The following is a 10,792-nucleotide window of genomic DNA, read 5'->3' on the forward strand; positions in this document are numbered from 1 at the left end:
AAAGTAATCATTGCCTGAGAGATATGATTCCGGTTCATGAACAAACTAGAAATATATGCAATAAACCAAACCTGGCAACTTCATGGATGGTCAGAGAGAGAGAGAGAGAGAGAGAGAGAGAGAGAGAGAGTCCCAAGGGGGTGGGGATAAGGCCTAGAATCCCGAAACAAACTGGAAGCCTAATGGAAGGTTTCCAGAGAGAGAGAGAGAGAGAGAGAGAGAGAGAGAGAAGGGGGTCTATGGTAGTCGCGTTCCAGTTCTCACCTCTCAGTCTCGAGGAGATTGCTGGACTAGTAGGGTCTCAAGGAGGAGCGGGAGAGGAAGTTCAGTGTTTGCGTTGTTGTTTTAGTGTGATTCTGTGCCCATAAACTCGTCTCGTCTCGGAACTTCATGTATAAAAGGTAAGACAACTGGAGACTGGATTAGTTTTTTGTGGTTCGAAGCAAGTTTGTTTTCATATGAAAACAAAGTTTAAAACAAAATCAGTCTCACCTCAAAGATACCAAAAAGGAACTTTTATGTAAGCTGGCTTTTACGATAACACTTGTACTTTGTAATTTCAGTTATTGGTGTCTTTTAGAGGTAAAGGGCCAATGTCGGCCTCTGATCCAAACAAGGTTTAGGGAATATCAAGTGTATTTTCACTGTTTAGTAAAGTTTAATAATGTAAATGAGGTTTCAGTCTTGATCATTCTTCTTCTTAATAAAAAAAATCAATTAATGTCAAAAGAATATCTAGTAACAGCACAAGCATCATTAGAAAAGTCGAAACACTCATCTCCCAGTCGGTGCGATTAGTGTCGTGAGTAATCTCTTATCGTAATCTACAGGTTAAATTTCTGCAAAAATTCTCAAGTATTAAATATCAGAGTGGGTGTTGTAGATCATAATATACGCCAAATTATATAAAATTATACATACATACATACATACATACACACACATATATATATATATATATATATATATATATATATATATATATATATATATATATATATACATATATATATATATATATATATATATGCGCTTAATACTTGATAAACACTTGATATTTACTGTATGTTTCATTTTTTATTAACAAAAAAAAAAAAAAGCTACTAGAAAAACCAGCTCCCAGGCCACTTTCGGACTTAGGCGGGAATATTTCGTTGCCAAAGATATTCTTCTCTTCGGCGATCAAGCTTACAAGTGTTGCTGGACATCGACATGGCGCACACCGGGATACCGTCCGTTATTTCAGAATCGTTTGGGAAGGGATGCTACGTTCTTGATAGATTTCCAAAGTTCACTTGATGGGATCTTTCCAAGATAGTGACCCCCAACAAAGTTAGGGGGTCGTTATCTAAGACTAATATTTCTTGAGGTCATTATCTTTATTATATTTACAGTCTTTTTTTTTTTTTACGGTAATCCCCAGCGGGCTTTTACTAAACACGCCGCAAAGATGGATACATACCGGGTGAAAACCCCTGGGGATCACTATCTAGGAAAGACGCATTTGATGTAAGTGTGCATTTAACATTTTTCGAATGTACATTACGAGAGAGAGAGAGAGAGAGAGAGAGAGAGAGAGAGAGAGAGAGAGAGAGAGAGAGAGAGAGAGAAAGTACATGCGAGTGTCCTGTACAGAGAGAGAAAAATATCTAGAAAAGAAAAAAAAAAACTTAAGCTAGATAGTCAACTACAACCAACATACAGTGGTCTTTTTAATGGTATCCATTTGGAAAAACTAACTGTCCTCTCTCAGTAGACGACCAGACGACGTCTCCCTCCGAAGTTTGTGCCTGGCTAAGACGCCGCATGGCACTGTGCTCTCGTTACGTAATTCAATGGAGTGATTTCTTATTTTCGTTTAAATGTTTGTTTATTTGCTTGGTCTCAGTAATCGTTGCTGAACTGAATACAGAATTTAGACCAAAGGCCAAGCACTGGGACCTATGAGGTTATTCAGGGCTGAAACGGAAACTCGACAGCAAAAGGTTTGAATGGTGTAACAGGAGTAAAACCTCGCAGTTAGGAGAGGGTGGAAAGTAAGACTGAAGAAAGAGAATATCAACAGAGATACAATAAAAGGAATGAAACGGGATGCAGCTAGGGGCCGAAGGGACGCTGCAAAGAACCTTAGCTAATGCCTACTGTGCACCGCACGAAGTGCACTGACGGCACTAGCTCCCCCTACGGAATAAGTAATCTTTGTGTGTAATTCCACTCACTTCTAATTTTTTTCTATTTTACTTAATGGAGATTCTGTTCTTTGAAACCCTGGAGCGTTTTGCCTAGTCTTTGAGACTGTCTGACAAGGACACGTCAAGAATGAGTACACTTCATATACAATACTGATATTAACAAATAAGGCACCGTCTTAATGAAATATTTGTTATAATTCAAGTTTTATCGTATATATTCTTCTTATACAGCTTTCAATATTTATATATATTGTACAGTTTTTCAGTTTTTATTATATATATATTATATATATATATATATATATATATATATATATATATATATATATATATATATATATAATATATGGTCAGATGAGTGTATGAAGATTTCCTTAATCTACCAAATCCACAACTAAACAATCATACCTTACTATAAAAGTACTCAGATCTTTCCTATATAGTGACCTGAGGGTTTCGGGAATCGTTATCTAGGACTAATATTTATTGGGGGTCAGTATCTTTACTATATTTACATCTTTTGTTTATGTTTTACGGTCATCCCCAACGGACTGTACTGTACTAAACACGCCGCAACGTGGATGCACACCGGGTTGAGTTAAAACCACGGGGGGTCACTAACTAGGAAAGAACCTAGTACTCAATGTATGTTTGTATCTTCGTTAAATTCCCTCATAAAAATGAAACCAGAGGTAGAGTGTTAGGTTTTAAACCGACTTTGGTTCCATGCGTACCCAGACCCAAAATTTACAAGGTGATAAGTATAATGCTACTATTTCCGGTAGATTATCCCAGCAAATTTCTGGTTTTCATTAATAAGAACACAACACAAACACTTCAATACTGATTTTCCTACGGGTCTTTTTCTTCATTGTCCAATAAGAAGACCTTCATCCCACGCAGCAAATAACCATCTGGGTATATAATGAACTTACATTATCGTTATGACAGAGAGAGAGAGAGAGAGAGAGAGAGAGAGAGAAAAACTGAGAAGAGGAGAAAACGAATAATTATAAAGAAGCACTCACGCACACAACTCGATAGGTATATACTGTAAATTCTCTCTCTATCTCTGTTGGAGAATGGTGACTAATTCTACCCGATTCTCCACTGCCAAAGAAAATATCACGCGGAAAACATTTCCCGATATCATTCATAAACTTTCTATTCGTTTTAAACTGACCAGAAAAAGCTTTCTCTGTTACTAATAAAATGAAGATCCTGTCCGTGATTTCAAAAGGCGGCGAGAAAACCCTTTTAATTATAATCAAAGTGGAAGTAAAAACAAATTATCAGTATTTTCACCAATACAAACAATTACCTGTTACCATAAAAATAACGCAAACGCATGCTTCTTTTTAGCAAGAAATACAAAGAATGTTATTTTATTTCAAATAAATTGAACAGCTTTTTCTACTTCTAATAATGAGTGAAGATTTTGAAGTTGTCTCCATTTTTACAAGAAATGACATAAAACTCAATTAGAGCAAGAAATAGTACAAAAAGGCCAGTTCATTCATACAAGATTTTGTGTGAAAAGACAGAATCCATCGAGACAAGAATGGTGCAAAGGTTGCCCCATTTCCACAAGAAATTGTACAAAACAACTGCCGCCATTCAAATAAGAAATGGCGCGAAAAGACCGTCTGCACATTGGTGCAAGGAATGCTGCGAAAAGATTGTTTCTGTTAATACAAGAAGTACACAAAAAGACAACATTCCCATGAAACGGCGGAAAAATTTGTCCATTACCACGCGTTATGGCTTAAAAGGCCTTCACATTCTTACAAGAAAGCTTGAAAAAAAAAAACTATCTTCATTATAACTAGAAATGGAGGAAAACTGTCATCTCCCTGCTTGCAAGAACTGGGAGTTCAAAACAGTCCCCATCCGTACAAGAGAAGCCACGAAAAGAGATGGCGCAATAAGACAGTCTGCATTCTGACAAGATAAAGTTGCAAAGATGATCTCCATTGCAACGTGACATGGAGTGAAAAGACATTGTTCAACTTACTAGATATGGCGTGAAGGGTCTCCATTTACATGAGAAATGTTGCAAACAGACTGTCTGCATTAATACAAGTAATGACACCAATAAACTGTCTCCCATTCCTACAAAAGGCGCGTGAAAAACTTTCCTACAAGAATGACGCAAAGGGACTTTCTCCGTCAATAAGATATGGGGCAATTTTCCACAAATACAAGAAGGTACAAAAATCCCAGCTAAATGCTTACGAGCAACAGCGTGAAAAACATTCTCATCCTACAAAAAAACAGAGCAAAAAGACAGTTTCCATTACTATAAGAAATGACGGGAAAATAATGTTTCCACAGGTATAAGAAAGGATGAAGACTGGAGTCCAAGAACACAATAAATGCTCCCTAAAAGACTGTCTTCTTCAATACATGAGATGCTGGGAACATACTGTCTCCATTCTGGAAAGAAATGACATGAAAAGACCGTCTCATTCCTACAAGACACAGCACATACAAGCTCTATCCATTAATACGGGAAATGTCGCAGCACTGTCCACATTGATACAAGAAATGGTGGGATATGCTGTCTCCTTTCGTACAGGAAATGGCGTGAAAAAACTGCCTCCACTCCTACGAATGGCAAGAAACAATCGTTTCCGTTCTTACAAGAGTTGGTGTATAAACACTGACCCTATTAATGCAAGAAATGGGGCGAAAAGATGTCTCCATTCATACATGAAATGTTGTGTATAAACTGTATATACACACAAGAAATAGTGCAAAACGACTATCTCTTTTTCCGACAAGAAATGCTTCAAAGAGACTGTCTCCATTCCTACAAGAAATTGTGTGAACATATTCCTCTCAATCTTATAAACTACAGCACGAAAAGAGCATCTCCATCGTTGCAAGAAACTGCATAAAGTCTCAAATAACACCGAAATGGCGTAAAAGTTACCGTCTCCATTATTATAAGAAATGGCACTTAAAGACAATATATTCCAACAAAATGGGTATGAATATTGACTCAATATTAAAATGCTTACAGGAAAATCTACATTAATACAGTCTTCTTTCATAAAAGAAATGTTATCAAAATCTCCATCAGTACAAGAAAAGGCACAAAAAGTGTCTTTTAATATAAGAAATGGTGCAAAGGCTTTCTATATTAATAAAAGAAATGGCGTGAGAACACTGACCATTTACACAAGAAATGGCACGACATATAAAAATTTTACAAAAAAGACTGTATCCATTAACACAAGCAATGGTGTGAAAAAAAACTGTAGCCATTAATACAAGAAATGATGCAAAACGACTGTCTCTATTGATACTTGGAATGGCGGGAAAAGGCGGTCGATTCTCCAACGCGAAAAGACTGTACCCAGTAATACAGAGGCGATACAAAAAGATGATCTTCGTTAATACAGCAGGGCACGACAAGTTTGTGTCATTTCTTCAGAGAAGTTAAGAAGGGGACTTATCTTTTATAAAAAAAAAAAAAAAAAAAAAAAACCTGAAAAGAATGTACGAAAGTTGGTCTGTAAAGACCATGCCTATTTTTTTCCTTTTACTACACGGGCTATAAATGTCTGCCTGGTACATAACAACGGCGCATCGGCATCCGTAAAACCACCTGTAAAGAAAACAAACAGGCTCTCCGGTACTAGGCCGCATGCCAGAAAAAAACAAAACGGAAAGGAGAGGACGCATGAAATACTACAATAAAACCACCGAGAAACACAATAATTAGTTCCAAACCCAATAAAATCACCATGGTACCTAAAAGACAAAAAAACAGACTTTCAGACTTTCTTTTAGCGTTCGAGTGTCATACTGCATTTGCAGTCACGAATTCAAGAGTGAAACCTGGTTGACTAGACCTTCAATTAATTCACTTCCTAGACTATCAATAAATACACAAAAATGGTCAAGCCTCAACAAGGTAGACAAGCAATTAATCAAACGCTTTTAAAATATTTAAAGATAAGCCTAGAGGCAAGTATTCACCTCTCTTTAGTTTTACCAGCTGTCGAGATCAGAGCATACAATTAACAGGAAACCTGACGGCAAATGGAGCTCTATCTGATGTATTCCAACTGATGGCTAACAGAAGAAAGAAAGATTCCAAGATATGTCGACAAGGTTGCATTCAACATTAAAACCAACAACCTGGAAGATCCTTACATGACAGGATTAAATCGTCCATAACAAGTGTAGGATGGATCCTATCTTGTTGAGACCGGCTTGCTTCCCCCTCTCCAACCTGTCGGTTACGATGAGCGCGCCAAGGATGCTAAGACAGCCATAACAAAGGATTCTGTGTGGTTCAAGTAAGGTCCACAGCCCGGAGATTACGCGAACAAGAACCGAGTCCTGAAAACGTCAATGGAAAGAACACTGAAAAAGTAGCTGAGATACGGTAAGACTTATGAACGAAGAAAAATGGGATCTAAATTACAGCATGTCTCAATAGGCCTACGCCTATAAAATAAAAATTTGACGAACTGGGAAATCTACAAGGTCCGATTCTTGACTATAGAAACCAGAACCAAAGGACAGCCGATGTAACACTAAATGAATGTGGCGACGTAGCAAATATATCACTAAATTAAATCGTTGAAGATAACGGTTTCTGATTATCTTCAGTTTTCTGCGGTGAAAACTTCACCTCGCAAGCTAGAGGCTGGACTAGCCTGAGACGTGTTCCTTAAACTGGCATAGCGGTCATTAGCCCGTCAAGGGAGAGAGAGAGAGAGAGAGAGAGAGAGAGGTGTGTGTGTGTGTGTATTGTGTGTGTGTGTGTGTGAGAGCGGAAGGGAATATTTCTATAGGTATTTAGAAGATATAAATACATAGGGTCTTCATAGATAATTTGTTAAACGAACATGTTTACAAGCAAACAAAAACAGCGTCCTTCGATGAGTGTAATTATGAAACTTATTAAAATCCAGTTTTAACCTGTGACGTATTTCAGATCGATCACGCAAGACGTAACTTTGATAACACAAACGTGCTTTTCGAAGTGATAAATTAAAATAAATTAATAACTCGGATGCAATTTACTGTTAATTACACACTCAAGAGAAAACCAGCTTTAAGCGTGATTCAGACGTCATTTCCGTTTAATAAAACGCGGGAATACTACAAAAATACGGCGTTCAGGTATCAGAATTACCAAGCTAATACCAGAACCCACAAGAGTTACGTCGACTAACGCTCACAGAGTGTGGTATTGCTATAATCAAACGAACGCCAAATGGTAGTTAAACTAGCCTATATATTAGCCGACGCGATGGCCGACCGCGAACCTGCTGTACGTACATCTTGAGAAATAACTTTGCACTAACGTCAACCATTTCAGCCAGTTAACAAGTCTCTCCATAGATAGAATAATTCAATGTAGCCTGAATATATTTTGTAATCTGGTCTGGAGATACTGAAATCCTTAACTCCTCCCATTTACCTGATGATGTGGATTACAAGATTAACTCTATCAGGGGATTTTTCAGTATTTGTTTTGACTCTATGGATATAAAGCAGAGTTACTTTTGTGACAGGAAATTTCTTAAGTATTTGTGCCGGGAATTTTTATTGAATAAAGATTTTCATTTTACCATACCTACAAATTCATATGCATTTTTTCTATGAAGTAGTTTAACGTCTAAATTATTTATATTCCTTGTCTACTCTTATATCAAGTTATGTAAAAATACATTTTTAAAAAATGAATTTCCGCTGAAATAATTTTCCGGAAATAAATTACTGTTCCCTGAATCTCCAAAAGGATTTTACTTAGTGAGGACGTTGAGTCTACGTTATTTATGTATACACTTCATTTTATAGTTTACTGTTGATTATATCAATTGGAAATAAACAATATTCTTATGACAAAGGGTACTGCTAAGTCAAAACTATATCCGTAATCATTCTGCTGTAATGATTACTACATGTTTAACAAACATTCTTTGGATTACAGAGTCAGGTGTCCTTTTATTTATTCTCCAAAGTTAATACAGTTCCATTGCCTCTCGACGGAGAAGATTGGTGCTTTTATAACTCAAAATCAAATGAAAATGTGATTATTATAACCAGTCACCAAACCCAGATTTTACTTTTATGTGTGTTTATTCTGTTATACGTCTGTCAAAAATTCATATCGCCTCACATTCAGTAAGCAGTTTAGAAGAAAAAGAAAAACTGAATCTCTCTCTCTCTCTCTCTCTCTTACTCTCCAAAGGGGCCTCCACCATTCATAGGGGTGGGGAGGCGTACGGCCATACAGCCCCACAACCCCCTTTCCCAGCAGCATCCCCAAGCCGGTTCCCGGCAATCCAAGTTACGTAAAGGTACGGCCAAGAGACTGATGGAGCTAAGAGCTACTTATTACCAGAAATGATAGAGCGAGGGACAGAGAGAGTGCTGATTAAGGGCTAGAAAAGTAGGGGAAGAAGATAAAACATTGCGAAGCGATAAAAATACCCCAGACACCCTCTAGGATACTGTTATCTAATAATAATGAGAAAGGATACAGGCTATATAGTGAGAGGGGTCTTCAGTCAGGCAGAGAGCAGCAGGCTTACAGTATAGCCTACAGGTGCTGAGAACTTGGACGCAGCATAGGAGAAAAAGTAAGTATACCTTAGTTTAACCATACCACTGGGCTGATTAACAGCTCTCCTAGGGCTGGCCCGAAGGATTAGATTTATGAAGCAATTACAGTATACCTAAAGAACGATGGTACTAGGGGCAACGCTCTTTGTGTAGCGTGAAGGGCTAAAGGGGGTACAATTGCTACAGCTATCAGGCCTCATTCTGACCCATTTCTATACAGGGCGAGGTCGACTAATTAGGATTTTACTTTTACTGCCCTTTCAACGTTAAATACAGCAAAGAAGCGAATCTGTTTTCCAGTATCAACGAACAGTATATTTTACTTCCTTTCCAATCGTTTTTTTAATATACTCACACTCTGCAATTTGTATATTCTCTCTCTCTCTCTCTCTCTCTCTCTCGTGCAGCAGATAAGTAGAAAATACTTCAGTTTGTGATACAGGCATGAAATTTGGGACAAGTGCTCATTTTAACCGCCTCTTTTGAAAAATCTGAGTGTCCACGCAAAATTTCAATATGGCCACCACTTTTCACGATGGCCGCTAGTTGTTTCAGTTTCTGACACTGAGTAAATCATTGTTGAAATAAATACATCAATCATTATTCAGATAATGTCTTCCTGGGCAGAAAATTAATTAAGATATCACCAGAGTTCCTAATACTATATTTACCATTGTGATCAAGATGGCGTACAAATGGCTGCCATGAAATATTTGCTTGATAACTCTGCAATTAAGACAAGATAGAGACATGAAATTTTATCTATGCACATTTATGAGGCCAGAGAATCTGTTTCTAGCATTTCTATTGGGCTATTGTCAATATTACATCTTTTGAAAGGGACCCCATAATGCTACTGAAAAGTATACAAGCACAAGACTATAATGGAGTATGATAACAAAGTATCTTATCTATGTTCGAGCACTGTCTCAATATCTTTTTTAAGCCTGAAATGAATGCAAGATTTTAAAGATGTATGGTGTCACCCTTTAGTGTGACGAAATTCTCATTCAGATGTATCTGAAGCATCAATTGCAACTTTATAGTTACACCTCACATTATGATTACACCTCACAATTGCAGCTACACAAAGCTGCGCATGTAAGCCCAAGCCTGTAGTGTTTTTGGACTTGAAAGAAGCAGGGGGGGGGGGGATATTTGTGAAGGAGGCAGGTAGTTCAGGTACAAATTTTACCCTCTCTGGCCCAAACTGTACTGGCTGATGCTTTTCTCCCGGGTTGTCTTTGGCAGGGTGCTGGAACACCGAAATGCTGGCCCCATGAAAAGAGGTAGTAGCCGTAGTTGCTGAAGGGTTGTGATTGATGTTGTCCATGATCGCCGTGGCAAACAACCCCTTTCTCAAGACAGGTGAACAGACTACACCCTCTTCCACATACTTGGTGACAGTGGCATCTCCCAGTCGGGCTGATATCTCCAGCACCCTGCCATAGGAAATGCTCATGCCATGATCATGAAGCATTTCTACCAGGTTTCTCTTCCCAGTTTTGGCATAGATAGCCATGCCCATGAACACTGGAAAATGAGTTTCCCTATCCTTTGAGTATCGATGTACACTTCCTTCTTCCTTCTCTTTTGAGAAGCAGTTGTACTGCAGGAGCTGAGCAATAGCCAGGTCTGACTGATGAGCAAAACCTTAGCTGTCACTTTATATCTGCTCCATGTTCGACCATACCAGTGAACTGGAGCAGACTTTGAGGTATGGATCATTGCTGCATCCTTCACCAAAGGTGCCGTCAAACTTGGACTGGTGATCCAGAATATGCTTCCTAAGTGTCTTTGCTGCTTTAGCAATCACAAGTGTATCTAAGTAGTCAGATGCCTGAGATAGGGCTAAAGCTACATCTTTCTGCAAGGCAAGTAGCACACTTCTTCCTTTCTTGTGCACTTCTGATTCAGGGATTTCTGCTAACAATTTGTTCTTTAATCTTGTATCTACAGTGGGTGAGGCAATGCCCAATTGTTCCAGGCGCTGCTGGTATAACTGGGAT

General features: G+C 38.2%; 1 protein-coding gene across 1 annotated transcript in view; it reads left to right on the top strand.

Annotated features, from left to right (window-relative positions):
• The first annotated feature begins 269 nt into the window (after nucleotides 1-269).
• The window catches only part of LOC136836548 (lysosomal proton-coupled steroid conjugate and bile acid symporter SLC46A3-like), a 33,000-nt gene continuing 22,477 nt past the window's right edge, over nucleotides 270-10,792 (top strand). Inside the window, exon 1 of the mRNA XM_067100990.1 lies at nucleotides 270-401. The gene's annotated coding sequence lies outside the window, so the exon portion shown is untranslated. The remainder of the gene's footprint in view (nucleotides 402-10,792) is intronic.

The sequence above is a fragment of the Macrobrachium rosenbergii genome, chromosome 56 (genome assembly GCF_040412425.1).
Source record: "Macrobrachium rosenbergii isolate ZJJX-2024 chromosome 56, ASM4041242v1, whole genome shotgun sequence".
NCBI classification, from domain to species: Eukaryota; Metazoa; Arthropoda; class Malacostraca; order Decapoda; family Palaemonidae; genus Macrobrachium; species Macrobrachium rosenbergii.